The sequence below is a fragment of the Eleutherodactylus coqui genome, unplaced genomic scaffold (genome assembly GCF_035609145.1).
Source record: "Eleutherodactylus coqui strain aEleCoq1 unplaced genomic scaffold, aEleCoq1.hap1 HAP1_SCAFFOLD_450, whole genome shotgun sequence".
Taxonomy (NCBI): Eukaryota; Metazoa; Chordata; class Amphibia; order Anura; family Eleutherodactylidae; genus Eleutherodactylus; species Eleutherodactylus coqui.
Window position 1 is genome coordinate 22,749 of NW_027102243.1, and position 14,752 is coordinate 37,500.

Sequence of the window (14,752 nt, forward strand, 5' to 3'; positions counted from 1 at the left end):
GTGACACCTTTCACGTTCCTCCCATTCACCTATGCGCCGCTCAGCTGGAACGCACTACTGCGTCTCACTGAAGCCGCCCGAAGTCACGTGAACTCCACCGGAAGAGTCCAAACCTAACATGCTGCACATGAAGGAGGAGTAAATTGTTAAATGAATTATTACTTTCTTATATATATGTATGTTGTCTGTAGATCTGTTTATGCTTGACAAAGGCTTGCCTAAAAGCCGAAATGCGTTGCATCTATCTGAATAAACTTCTATCCTTGGAACCTTGGACCACATCTTTATCTCCGTTTTTACACTACATGCCATCGGGGATTGAGGGGTGTCGTGGAACAGGCACTCCTACGAAGTAAGTTATATCCTGTATATGTCCAGATCACTGGAGCGTTGGGGGCTTTTCTTTCTTGTCTACTACGCCAGTTGATATAAGTAAGTGATTACAATATCCAAGGAAAGGATTATTTATTATGAAGAACTAACCCCTTGTAGGAAGACTCTAGTACCCTGTTGTACCGCTTATAGCTTGGATACAAGATGTAATGCGGGGAGGCATGGGAGCTCTAGTATCCTGTTGTACCGCCTCTAGATTAGATACAAGATGTAACACGGGGGCTGGGGGGCATGGAGGCTCTAGTACCCTGTTGTACCTATCTAGCTTGGATACGAGATGTGATACATGCGGGCAAGGAGGCTAACTGGTTTCATATAGTATAATGCAACATATTAACCCACATTTGCTGTAACTGAGCAAACTCGTAGGCTCTGTAACTTGGTGTCCCAGATGGTCCCATACATGTTCTATTGGTGATAAAACTGACAGCCATGGAAGTGTGGCAATTTTGTGGGTACATATAAACGGGAAGAAATCTATTAGCCTAAGTGAGGAGAGGCAGTTGAGGGCTTGTCCTCGCCACTTTGAGCTCTGTCCAGAATTAACTTTAAGCCTGGGTTCTTTCACGCCGGATTCCCGGCGGAAATCTTGCGGTTTGGCCGCAGCGAAAAACCGCGAGATATCCGCCGGGAGAAGCGCTGCTTCAAAACCCCGCGGCACTTAGTCGCGGGTTTTGAAGCGGCCCGGTCGCTCGCTCTTCCGCTTCGGATGACGCCCCCATAGAGGAGAGTGCGGCCGCAGCGGAGGAAGAAAAAGAATTAGCATGCTGCCTCCGGCTAATCCACGCCGCAGTGCCGGCTTTGCCGTGGCGGATTTGCCTTCCCGTGTGGATGAGATTTCTGAGAAATCTCGTCCACATAGCTGGCTAATACCGGGATTAGTGGCCGCAGGCGGGTTGCCGCGGTGAAATTCTGGACGGCATTTCCGCGGCAAATCCGCCCCGTGTGAACCCAGCCTTAAAGTCTGAAATGCTTCATCATGCTATACAATGTACATCCTGTAGTTATGACCGCATGAACAATGGGGGCAGGCTCGCTTTATCGAGACAGGAAGCAGACCTGGTCTCAAAATTATGTTACATTAAGTAACATAGTAGGTAAGGCTGAAAAAAAGACCTTTTCAGCCCAGCCTGTTTCCATCCCGCTTCCTTGTTGATCCAGAGGAAGGCAAAAATAAGCCCTAGTGGGCAGAAGCGAATTTTATTCCTTTATTTTTTTGGGTGAAAAAAATCCTTCCCGACTCCATAATGGCAGTCAGAATATTTCCTGGATCAGCGTTTGACATTTCCTACCTGACTCAAATACCCGGATTAACAAGCCTGCTGGCCACCTAATGTCTATATCCTGTAATATCATAGCGCTCTATAAAGCAGTCTAGTCCCCTCTTAACCCCTTAACGACCAGCCCATAGTGTTTTTACGTCCTCCCGAAGTGGGCTTTATTCTCTGAGGACGTAAAAACGTGTCCTGCAGAGAATAATGCCTCTCGGGCTCTGGACGTGACAGCTCCATGCTGTCGGTGTCCGCAGGTAGCTGACAGCATGGAGCTGTCATCCTGGGCTGTTCGGAGCCCCCCCCCCCCACCCCCCCCCGGCATTGCGATCAGCGCTATGCAATGGATAGCGCCGATCGCAAAAAAGTAAATAAAAGTGCAATAAAAGTTAAAGATTCAGCTGCTCTGATGGATCGGATCCATCGGAGCAGCTGAAATTACTCACCGAGGTCTGCCACACGACTCCCCGCTGTCCCGATGCTACAGGCGCCGTAGCCGTCCTTCTGCGCATGCGCGCCAGGTGGCATTACGTCAGCCGCATGCACAGAAGGCCCGGCGGCGCGGGAGACTTAAAATCTCCTGGCTCCCGGCTCCTGTAGGTAGCCGGGAGGCAGGAGATGTCAGCGGAGACTGCGGTGAGCGGTCCCCGGTACCGCGATCGCCGTTATACAATGGGAAACGACGATCGCAAAAAAGTGTAAGAAAAGAAAAGTTTCACCTCCCCTCATGGATCGGATCCATGAGGGGAGGTAAAAATACTCACCTCAGGTCCGCCGATGTCCTCCGGCCGGTGTCGGGACCCCCCGCTGGTTGCTGCAATGTGCCGATGCGGCGCGCATGCGCAGAAGTCGGCGAGCCCGGCAAATTCAAAATCTCCCTGCACCCGGCTGTCACAGATAGCAGAGTGCAGGGAGATATGACTGGGGACCGCTGTATGCGGTTTCCAGTCATATGATCACCGTTATCCATCAGATAAAGTTTGAAAAAAAAAAAAAAGTTAAAAGTAAAAAAAAAGTTTAAAAAGTTAAAGTTTCATCTCCCCTTATGGATCGTATCCGTAAGGGGGGATGAAATTACGTACCCAAGGTCCCGGATTTGTTCCCTGGTGGGATGTTGATCCGCGGACCTTACCCCAGCTTCGGCGCATGCGCCCGTCAGCATGATGGCGGACGCATGCGCAAAAGTGAAATATTGCCCAAGAAATATAAAATCTCCCTGCTGCTGGCTACAAAAGGTAGCCAAGAGCCTGGAGATGTCACGGGGAGCCGCGGTATGCGGTTACTGGTCACGTGATCGCCGTTATCCAATGCATAATGGCGATCATCACGTAAAAGTTCTTTAAAAAGTGGCAGTTTCATTTCCCCTCACCGATGCGATCGGTTGGGGGAGATGAAACATCTTCTCGGAGGCTTCCGCATTTGAATCCAGATGTGATTATCCTCCATGGACCCTTCCGGCTGCTGCGCATGCGCCCGCCGGCAAAATGCCGGACACCTTCGCAGGAGCCGGGAAGCCCAGGAAATTTTTAATCTCCTTGCTCCCAGCGACCAATGGTCGCTGAGTGCTTGGAGCAGTGACCGGCGGCCTCGCTGAGCGGTCCCCGGTCACGTGATAGAGTAGCGATCTAACATTAGGCCGGTCACGCGTGACTGGAGAGGAATTACAGGTTCTGCATGTGCTTGATCAGCGGTAATCCACGGATCAATCGCATGCATTGGATTACACAATTCCCCCCAATTAGCGGGTCGGAATTACGTAATCCACTCGCAGAAACAGAACACAGCATGCTATATTTTACCACGAATATCTGCGACCTAGAGCCCTTTGTGCTCTATGACCGCGGATATCCCCGCAGCCCATATGCAAACACATTGTGTACGGGCTGCGGGTACCCGGGTCATCTCTAAGCGACGGCACGGGAAATATAAACAAAAAACTGCCTGTGTGAGTAGGCAGTTATGCGCAGTACATTATGCGGCCGTACGCAGGGTCACAGCCGGGCTCACAGCTGGAATCCGCTGCGGGCCTCGGCAAGCGGATTCCGCCTACGGCTACGTGAGCCCGGCGTTATTCAGACCGCTACCTGTAATCCGTAATTTACAAGAAGCCCCGGGAACGTTCGTCTTCCTGCAGTTCCAGGAGCAGCTTGTTGAGCGCCTTCTCTGTGAGACTGCTGCACCGCAGCAAGATTACAAAGCCTCACAGAGCGCCACTTTCTACACCCCATCCCCGCCGCTGAGGTTACGAAATACCCCCCAAAATACATGAGGAGGGGGGGGGGGGGATTGCCCAACCCAACCAGCCTCCGTAATTACCCCTGTCTTCGGACATAAAACGCGGTTTATATTATTACCTTTATCTAATATTTAGGGAATGCCAAAAAATGGGGATGGCGGGGGGGGGGGGATTATTTTTAGGAAGTCAAATTTTTTTCCGTATAAGTGGGCAATGGGGCCTGGAATTTATTCAGTTCTGCCCTGAAATCCAGCGGGCATTCCCTCCATTATGGGCCTAGCCATGTGTCCTGTAAGTAGATTAGGGCCATAATGGGTATGTTTCTGAACACGGGACAAACAGGGGTATCCATTTTGGGGTGAAAGTCTTCATTCCTATGTACACTGTACAAAAAAAACAGTTTTTAAATTGACAAAATTGCCAAACAAATGAAAATCGTAATTTTTTCCTTTTGCTTTGCTTAGATTCATTCAAATACTTTGGGGTCAAAATATGCAGTACACCCCTAGATGAATTTGTTAAGGGCTCATGTCCACGGGCAAAAGAAGAATTAAAATCCGCAGCAGATTTTAACTCTTCTCCTGCCCGCGGATCCGCACCCCATAGGGATGCATTGACCACCCGCGGGGTAGATAAATACCCGCAGATGGTCAATAAAAGGGATTAAAAAAAAAATGGAGCATGAAAAAATCTGGACCATGCTCCATTTTCATGCGGGTCTCCCGCGGGGACGGCTCCCGCGGGCTTCTATTGAAGCCTATGGAAGCCGGCCGGATCCGCGGGAGACCTAAAATAGGAATTTAAAAAGAATTTACTCATCCGGAGCGGGCGGGGAAGGTCTTCTCTTCCTCACGGCCGGATCTTTCTTGTTTCGGCTTGGCAGATGTGCCCGGCGCATGCGCGCGGCACGTCGGCGACGTGCCGCCGGCGTGACAAATTCATCCGCCGGCCGAAAAAGAAGATCCGGCCGTGAGGAAGAGAAGGCTTTCCCCGCCCGCGCCGGATGAGTAAATTCTTTTAAATTCCTATTTTCAGCCCTCATGTCCGCGGGGCAGGAGGGACCCGCTGCAGATTCTCCATGAAGAATCTGCAGCGGATCTGATTTTCCCCGTAGACATGAGGCCTAAGGGGTCTAGTTTTTAAAATGGGGTCATTTGTGGGGGTTCTCCATCGTTTTGGACACTCAATGGCTCTACATGTGGGCAATGGGGACTGGAATTTATTCCGTTGTACCCTGAAATCCAACGGGTGCTCCTTCCATTATAGGCCTAACTATGTTTCCTTTAAGTAGATTAGGGCCACAATGGGTATGTTTCTGAACACGGGAGAAACAGGGGTATCCATTTTGGGGTGCAAGTCTTCATTCATATATGTGCTGTACAAAAAAACTGCTTTTAAAATGACAGAATTACCAAAAAAATGAAAATCGTAATTTTTTTCCTTCGGCTTGGCTTAGATTCATTCAAAAACTGTGAAGTCAAAAAAGTCATCATACCCCTAGATAAATTCGTTAAGGGGTCTACTTTTCAAAATGGGGTCACTTGTGGGCGTTCTCCATAGTTTTGGTCACTCAATGGCTCTACAAGTGGGCAATGGGGCCTAAATCTCCTTCAAGCAAAATTTCTGTTCCGAAAGCCACCGATTGCTCCTTTCATCTTGGGCCCCATTGTGCATCCAAACGTAAGATTAGGGCCACAATGGGTATGTTTCTGAGCACGGGACAAACGGGGGTATCCATTCTGGGGTGCAAATCCTAATTTTCATGTGTACTATAGAAAAAAGTCCTGTCTTTAAAATGACATATTTGCAAAAATATGAAATTTTTGTTTTTCTCTTCTAAATTGCATTGACTCCTGAAAAAAAACTGTGGGGTTAAAATACTCCTGACACCCCTCAGTGAATACGTTCAAGGGTGTAGTTTTTAAAATAGGGTCACTTGTGGGGGTATCTATCATTTTGACTCCTATGAGCCTTTCCAATCTTGGATTGGTGTAGGAAAACAAAGTGTTCCTCAAAATGCTGAAAAGTAATGTTACATTTGTACGTCTCCTAAATGGTTATAAAGTTTTTCCAATGTGCGCCCAAAATAAACGGATGGAAATATAAATCTTAGCAAAAATTTCTATATTATGTTTGCACATATTTGAGATATTGCAGTTGGAAATGTGAAAAAAATGACGATTTTTTTCAAAATTTTCCCAATTTTGGCGCTTTTAATAAATAAACACAAATTCTATCGGTCTTTTTTTTCCACCTAAATGAAGTACAATATGTGGCGAAAAAACAATGTCAGAATCGCTTGGATATGCAAAACCTTTCTGGTCTTTTTCCATGTTAACGTGACACATGTCAGATTTGCAAAATTTGGCCTGGTCATTAAGGCGTAAACAGGCTTGGTCACTAAGGGGTTAAACATCTATGGATTTTGCCATCACTACGTCCTCCAGCAGAGAGTTCCACGGTCTTGCTGCTCTTACAGTAAAGAACCCTCTTCTGTGTTGGTGATGAAACCTGCTTTCTTCTAGACTTAGCAAATGCCCTCTTGTTACCGTCACAGTCCTGGGTATAAACAGATCATGGGAGAGATCCTTGTATTGTCCCTTAATATATTTATACATAGTTATTTGGTCACCCCTTAGCCGTCTCTTTTTTCCAGGGTAAATAATCCCAGTTTTGATAGCATGTGTATTCCAGTCCTCCCATTCGGTTTATTAATTTAGTTGCCCTTCTTTGAACCCTTTCAAGCACTGCAACATCCTTCCTGAGCACCGGTGTCCAGAACTGTACACAGTATTCCATGTGGGGCCTGACAAGTGCCTTATACTTGTATAGTGGAAGAATAAATGTGAGAACATTGTTCTTCCACTATATAAGGCACTTGTCCATCGCCCCTATGCCTCTCTTAATGCACCCCCAAGACTTGATTTGCTTTTGCAGCTGCTGACTAGCACTGATTGCTCTAGTTAAATTTACACTCCACTAGTACCCCCAGTTCTTTTTCCATATCACTTTTCCCTAGCAGTACCCCATTTAGTGTATATTGGTGACATCAGTTTCTTCTGCGCATATGCATAACCTTACATTCATTAATTGAACTTCATTTGCCATTTTTCTACCTAAGCCATCAGTTTATCTAGGCCCTTTTGTAGCTGCATATTGTCCTCTGTTGTATTAATTATCTTGTATAAATTCAGATCGTCTGCAAATAATATTTTACTATGCAGAACCTTTATCGGGTCATTGCTAAATATATTAAACAGACTCTGAACTAAGCAATGACCCTTTGATTGTGAAGTGGCCTCACCTCGGGGGACAGTTTGGGAACACACCTGTATATGTTGTGAAGCCGAATGCTGACCAGTGTGCTAATGGCAAAGTAGCGTGAAGTTCACAATAGCATGATGGTGCATGCCAGACGGATGTGACAATCCTTTTGAAAATTGTGCTCCACAGTATCGTGTACAGGGAAACCTCAAAGGGATTACCTTCCGCAGTGGCCGCCCCCGGGTGCCTATTGATCACGATCGGCAATGTTTGGCTAGAATTGTGCATGTGACCATACAAGCATCTTTGGTAGAGATCACATCTACATTTGGTGCTGGAGGCCGCACACGTATGTCCTCCTGACCAGGTGCTGGAGGCCGCACACGTATGTCCTCCTGACCAGGTGCTGGAGGCCGCACACGTATGTCCTCCTGACCAGGTGCTGGAGGCCGCACACGTATGTCCTCCTGACCAGGTGCTGGAGGCTGCACACGTATGTCCTTCTGGTCAGAGCAGCAGTTTTTAGTTTCCATTTGATATGGGAGCAGAAAACCCATCAGAGAGCTTCTGTTAACACCACGTAATTGGACACCATGCCTCACCTGGGCTTGTGAGATTACTAACTGGACCCTAGAGGACTGGCAATGTGTTGTGGTCCCGACGTGTCACGGTACCAGTGGTTTCGTGTGTGGTGCAGACCCCATGAAGTCACGGACCATGGTTGTCAACCTGGCACTGTGCGGGCTGGTGGTCCAACACTGTTTTGCCTAAATATGTCACTGACTGATGCCCGCTATATTTCACTGCTTCATTACAATTTTCAGCTCTTCATGGGCTATATGTAGCCTCACAATAATGGGATATTACAGTAGGATAATGCACCGTGCCATCAAGCCCAAGTTGCCCATAATTGATTTTTAAGGATTTTTTTTATCGAGTTCCTATAAAAGGTGGGGCTGCACGTTTGCCCGACTAGAGTCCAATCAAACATTTGTGATGTGGAGAGGTCCTTTTGCACATGATATCCTACAAATACCGGGGAGCTGTGGGTGCCTACCCAGACAGCATTGCTTATCATTCCTCCAGACGTCTTCCATTCATTTTGGGAACCTATGCACATCAGGTTGTTGCCCTTTGCCAGGCTAGAAGTGGTTGTTTAGAATATTCGTTCCTGTCCCATGACTTTTGGCATGTCAATGTACATTAGCTTTAATATTCTGTGCTTTAAGGGAACCTGACACATCTCCACATAAACTAAGTTGTTATGGTGTAGTTAGGGGACGTGACAGGGAGTTGGTTGATGTATTTTTTACACTTGCCCATGATCCATCGGTACCCACTTCTGAAGTCAGCCGGTAGTAGGAAAATCTGACTCTTCAGAGTCCCGTACCCATAGGCTGCTATACCGGGAGAGCAGTTGCACGAGGAACTGATAAGAGCTCTTGTGCAGTGGGGGAGTATAAAAGAACTACATCCCCCGGCTTCCTGTCATGTCCCCTGACAGCACCATAACCTTTAAGGCCAGGTGCAGACTTGGTTAAAAACGCTTACGGGGGCCTTCTGCGCAGTTTCTGTAGCTCTCATTCATTTCTATGAGAATCTACGGGAACTGTGCTGGGCCCAAGCCCTCTACTGTTCACATGGGCTCTAGCCGGGTGGCCAGTGACCATGGCAGCGGTTTCCTATTTTGTTTATGGCTATTTTAGCCTATTTTGACAGGTGAGAATGCCCTTGTAATCTCAAATTCTTGATATTGTCGTGTCTTATGCTATCTCGTAGGCAGGCACCAGACCCCTCTTGTTGCTGCTAATAATGTTGTACCAAGGAGATGCCCATGTCTGTTTGAAATGGAACTCGTTGCCGCTGATGTCTGTGTTATCTGTTTTATGTACTGATAAAGCTCTATTTTCAGGTGATGAAGCCGGAACAAAATCTGGTCCTCCTGATGTGGAGAATGAGGAGGAAGATGACGATGATGATCCTGAGAATAGGTATGATTCCAACCATACGGACTTAAAAAAGATTATAACACACCCTAAGCGTGGGTCCAAAGCAAAGCAACGGAAGAGCAAGCAGGTTGTACAAACCCGGACTTCCTGCCTTTTAAAGACTCGATCCAAGGCTAATCGAAAGTTTGACCGAGTGGCCAACAAAGCAAAGCCAAAGAAAAACTAAATCTGTAAAGCGTTCACACACCTTGCATAGGGTGTGTTATAAGTACAGGGCGCTGCTGATCATATGCTTCCTCCACAACAATGACTTGAAAGGATTGAATCTGTTGTCGTCGGTCACACTGTTCGTTATTGAACCTGCTTTCTGAGTTTTAGAGACGTGTACGGTTGGGTGACTTGTAGATAAGAATCCGCTATAACTTTTGTGTTACGCCCGTGGTTCAGGTCGCTGCCGTACAGATTCATGGCAGCATTGTGTTAAGTTTTGAAAAGTTTAGCTAAAAAAACAAAGCAAATTAAAAAGTTAGTACTTAAAAAAAAAATAAATAAAAATTAATTGTAAACATGTGACCTGTCAGCAAAGGGGGTGAAAATCACTCACTAGTCCTTAGCTTGCCCAAAAACCAGGAGATTGTCAGCAGTTGTAAAGCAGCAGTCGGTCATCTATAAACTGCCTGTACATGGTGAATGCAGGCGGGCGGAAGATCTTTAATCCATTTTTAATCAAGGCTGTTTACTTTTTGTTTAGATGCAATAAAATAAACGTCTGCTATAGTTTGCACTCTTTGACTGCAGTTAAGCCTTAACCCCTTGAGTGGCGGGTTTCCTACCACCCTGTCATGCCCACCAGGGCAGGTTTTTTAAAATGGTCTAATCATTGAATTTCAACTAATTTTGCAGTTGCGTCTCAAGAGCCATAACTTTTTCATTTTTCCATTGACATGACCATATAAGGGCTTGTTTTTTGCGGGGCAAGTTGTGATTTTTTAAACAGGGGGGAGGAAAAAAAAATGGGGGAAAAAAGAAAAAAAGTGGCCATGTCATTAAGGGGTTAAATAATTTATTAACTTCCTTCTCTGGGTCATTACGACGCATGGATACCACATGTGTGATTGTGTATTTGATTTTTTTACAAAGTAAAGAGAGAAGTGTTTTTTTTTTTTTTTTTTGCTTTTTGTCCCTTTAGGGGACTTCCACAGAGACCCATCAGGACCCCCTGATCATATTCCAGGGGTCCGATAGTGACAGCCCTTTACATGCTGCAGTGACAGCCCTTTACATGCTGCAGTGACAGCCCTTTACATGCTGCAGTCACATAGACTGCCGCATGTAAAGGGTTAACACAGCAGAGATCGGAGGTTTTCTCTGATCTCTGCTGTAAGAGCAGGTACCTAGCTGTCCTCTCAGCCTCTCAGCCAAGCACCAAGCTCTCCCTGCCACAGAGACCATCGGCTTGCTTCTGACAAGCCGATGGTCTCTATGGCAACCTGTAAACAAAGCAGAAGATTGCCGGCATATCGGCAATATCTTCTGCTGGTTTTTCAAAGCCCTTGCTTTGTTCTATGTGGGACTGTGCAGGCAGAGCACACTGCCACAGCTTGTGGCATTGTGCTCTGCAGCTCCCATAGTGATACATAGCCTGGAAATCTTCCGGGCTATGTCGCTATGAGCAGTGGAGCTCGTCCCGGAAAATTTCCGGGCGTGACACTCAAGGGGATAAGTGTCCACTCCAAGCCATCCTTGCAGAAGAGCGGCCTTATCTGTCTGTGTTATAGGACAAGTTCACTGATGTTTTCCTTTCATGGACAACAACAACTTTTTATTTTTTTTAATTCTTTTATCAATTTGGATGAAAAAAAAGTTGTGAACCTTGTTAGGCCATTGTTTGGGAAAGTAATGAAATGGTTTGTGCCTGCATTAGTAGTTTCACCTGTCCTGTCAGCCCCTTGTCTGTTGTGCTGCACCACTAATGTAGCGTGTGCAGATTGTTTCCCAGACCACTAGGACTATGGAACGGAGGGAGATTTAATTTATCTACTTGCTGTTTCAGGTTCTTGTTTAACCCTTTCCAATCCAATTTGTATCCTGGTTTTCCTAGGGGGCTTAGGCCTCATGTCCACGGGCTTAAAATCCGCAGCTTTTCTCCCGCACGCAGATCCGCCCCCCCCCCCCCCCCATAGGGATGAATTGGACACCCGCAGGTAGTTTAAATACCTGCAGATGTCATTTTTCCCGTCGGGTGCGAATCCGCGTGCGGAAAAAAAAATGGACAGGCTCCATTTTAGTGCGGGTCTCCCGCGGGGGCAGCTCCCGCAGGCTTCTATTGTAGCCTATGGAAGCCGTCCGGATCCGCGGGAGACCCGTGCCAGAATTAAACTCACCTGCTCCGGACGACGTGCTTCTTCCCTTCTTCGCGGCCGGATCTTCTTTCTTTGGCCCAGCGGATGTTCCCGGCGCATGCATCCGCGGGGCCGAAGAAAGAAAGAAGGAAGATCTGCATCGTCCGAAGCAGGTGAGTTTATTCTGATTTTTAGGCCTTATGTCCGCGGGGCAGGAGGGACCCGCTACGGATTCTACATGAAGAATCCGCGGCGGGCCTGATTTTCCCTGTGGACATGAGGCCTTACTCTTTTTCTGTCATTATACAATGGTGCTATATGCTGGGTAGAGCCAGTACTGCATGAGGTGACACATTGAATAGGCTTCGACAGCAGAGAGGCTGGCAATATACAGTAAGAGAACCCCGACGGATATCTTCCAACATCGGAGCTGTACAACCTTAAATCATAATGTCTTCAGAGGTCAGACAGTGGATTGGAAAGGGTTAAGACCCAGTTGACGTGAAAAAAAAAATGGCTCAAGGCACGCGACTCAAAAAAAGTGATAGTGGTAAGATATGAAGACTAAAACCAGCAGACAAAAGCATTTCGAGGAAAAACCTCTTCAGTAATTGCATGGGCATGACATGCTGGATGGCTATGGTGAGTATTTAGGTTGCCATGCCAGCATGGCCAGTAGGAAGACTATAGGGAGAGGACCTGGCTGCAGGTGTCTAAAGTGTAGATATCCCCGCAGCCATCCAGGATGTCATGCCCCAGAAGTTATTAAAGAGGGTTTTTCGCAAAACAGGTTTGTCTGCTGATTTTAGTCTTCATATCTTACCATCACCATTTTCTCTCACTCCCACTGTGTACTTGTTGACCTGTCTTGTACACTTCTGGCTGGTAGCACCTCCTGCGTACATTTGTACCACCGTACATCCCCCACGGATGTAGCTCCACCACTTTCCTTTCACCCTTGTTTAAGACAGACTACAAATGAGTGTTCCTCAGTATGCTTGGCCAAGGCTGTTGTAGGTTTGTGTGGAGCTCCGCTGTTTCCCCTAGCGCTACTGCTGAAGTTGTACCCTGATGTTAGTGGATCAGACTCTGTACTGCTGACAGCGGACTACCAATATTTTTACAGATGTGTGGGAGACCAAATGAGCAATGCCCGTTACCAAAGTAGAGCAGCACTGTTGTCCCATCACCAGCCGTTCTGCTTTAGGTACGTTTTAACTGCAGTCAAAGATGATTTTTCAGGTTTTGCGTGGCTACATATGCTAAGGGTCTATTCACATGGGGCACAATTATTGCAAAAATATCAGATTAATGAGTGGGAGGAGATGGCTTATTTTGTTGCAAAAACCACCTCAGATTTGATACTGACTTTAATTTGCACAAATGTATGCATCCAATCTACCATATGTGGATATATATCTGGTTAAAGAAGTAGAATTGGAGGAGGTTGTTAGATGGGCTACCCTCTCCTGAGAGGAAGCCCTTTCTTCATTCCTGGAGGGGAGGTGAACGCATGTCTGTTGTCACTTCCCCGCGGAGTGCTAGAAACATACGTGTGACGCAGGGCATCCCACAAATGGGCTGAATGGTCAAATGCAGGATGTCAAAGAAAAAGGACAAGCGGAGGCCATACAAAGTAGAGGGGCAGGAATAGACTGACTGCTCTATGGAGGGGCATACTGAGGAACAACCGCCCACACCTTGTATTAGTACACCAGTGAGTAATACAGATTTTCCCCCCTGAAATGAGTATAGGCAGTTAGCGGGGCCTCATGTTGACTGATAGTGGTGACTGGTACTGTGATACTGTATTTAAAGTTTCAGTAAATGCAGAAAAACCCAGTTGGCCTCTCCTGCATGCTGCAGCCATGGAGTCATTCATTGCCATTATAAACCACATGAAGCTGATCTGATCCAAACCTAGAGAGCCTGCTAAGGAGAGGGAATGACTTGCAGGATGGATAAACTGCTTTACATTCTGCTTGCAGTCACACAGATTACTTTGATGATCGTTACATGTTCAGTTTACACTATTCTCTACCCGCGACCCGTATGTATGGCAGCATAGCTATTCACTAAGGCTCTGCTCACATCTGATGGAGGTTCTGCTTGGAGCTGATGTCCATGAAAATGTTGGCATGCATAATGTGCCGAGCAGAGCCTGTTCTAGTCAGTGGCTTACATTCTGGCTTGGCATGTGGTGATCTGGCATTTCCACGTTTGCCATTGTTCTGCTCCTAGGACGGAGCCTCAGAATGTAAACAAGCCAGAACATTCCCCCTGTTTATTCTGTCCTGTATTGCTTTAGTTGCAGGTAAAACAGTTATTTTCCCTCTTAATTGATTTTGTTACTATAAAAAAATTCTCTAACCAGCTGGGCCTGGCAGAATATTAAAAAAAATAGTATACTTGCTTGTCCTTGGCCCCCTGGTATACAGCTGAATGCCTCACACAGCCCTGACCTCTGGGTTGCTGGCCCAGTGGAAGTCAGGTGACTCTGCACCCAGTCGGAGGCTGAAGCTGTTCCGTACCAAACTCCTGGCATCATGGCTCTCGAATTGTGAGCACTAATGTCAGATGTGCTGAGGGGAACACTACGGCCTCTGACTGGCCACTGCATCATCTGACTTCTGTGGCTGTCTATCCGGAATCCGGGGCCGTGAGTGCCATTTAGGTGCGTACTGCTCTGTCTGTAGCACCATCTCATTCAGGCGAATGGTATGAAGTTACAGACCGTGGGTGAGATTGGTGGCACCATTTGCTACAGAAACCTCTACAACTTTCGGTCCCCCTTTGAGGGGCTTTCAGACGTGTAGCAGAGACCACCCCATCCAGATGTCTGGAACTGTTACAGGTGTTGTGGATATTGGTACAGATTGCACCAATGGTGTGGACTTTCACATAGATTTTCTGCTGTGGAAAAGCCACACAAAATTCTCTAGCGGTGAATGCTTTCTGTAAGACTGCTGTCCTGCTGAAGGAGGAACTAGATGACCTTTGGGTGTCTGTTAAAACCCATCTCAATCTTTTTAACAAGAATGTTTAACTTGCCACAAGTGGTAGTTTCTGCCATTCAACTCAACAATTAGAAGTACAGCTGCTTCCACATCTGCGGCGGGGGTTCGAGTTTTTTTGTGCATAGTCCCAAACAAATCCGTCTTATGAGGGAACCAAATGGCGCCAGACGGTCCTCCTTGACTATAATGGGGTCCGTTTGGTTTCCACTCGGCTGCCCAGCATTTTACTGGAATAAGAAACGTTGCATGCAGCACTTTTCTTCCGGTATTTTGTGCCCGA

At 46.9% G+C, this 14,752-nt stretch overlaps 1 protein-coding gene across 1 annotated transcript in view; it reads left to right on the forward strand.

Moving 5' to 3' along the window:
- The first annotated feature begins 328 nt into the window (after positions 1 to 328).
- Positions 329 to 14,752, forward strand: part of LOC136600996 (transcriptional regulator ATRX-like) — a 50,682-nt gene continuing 36,258 nt past the window's right edge. Inside the window, exons 1-2 of the mRNA XM_066588832.1 lie at positions 329 to 352; positions 9,077 to 9,155. The gene's annotated coding sequence lies outside the window, so the exon portion shown is untranslated. The remainder of the gene's footprint in view (positions 353 to 9,076; positions 9,156 to 14,752) is intronic.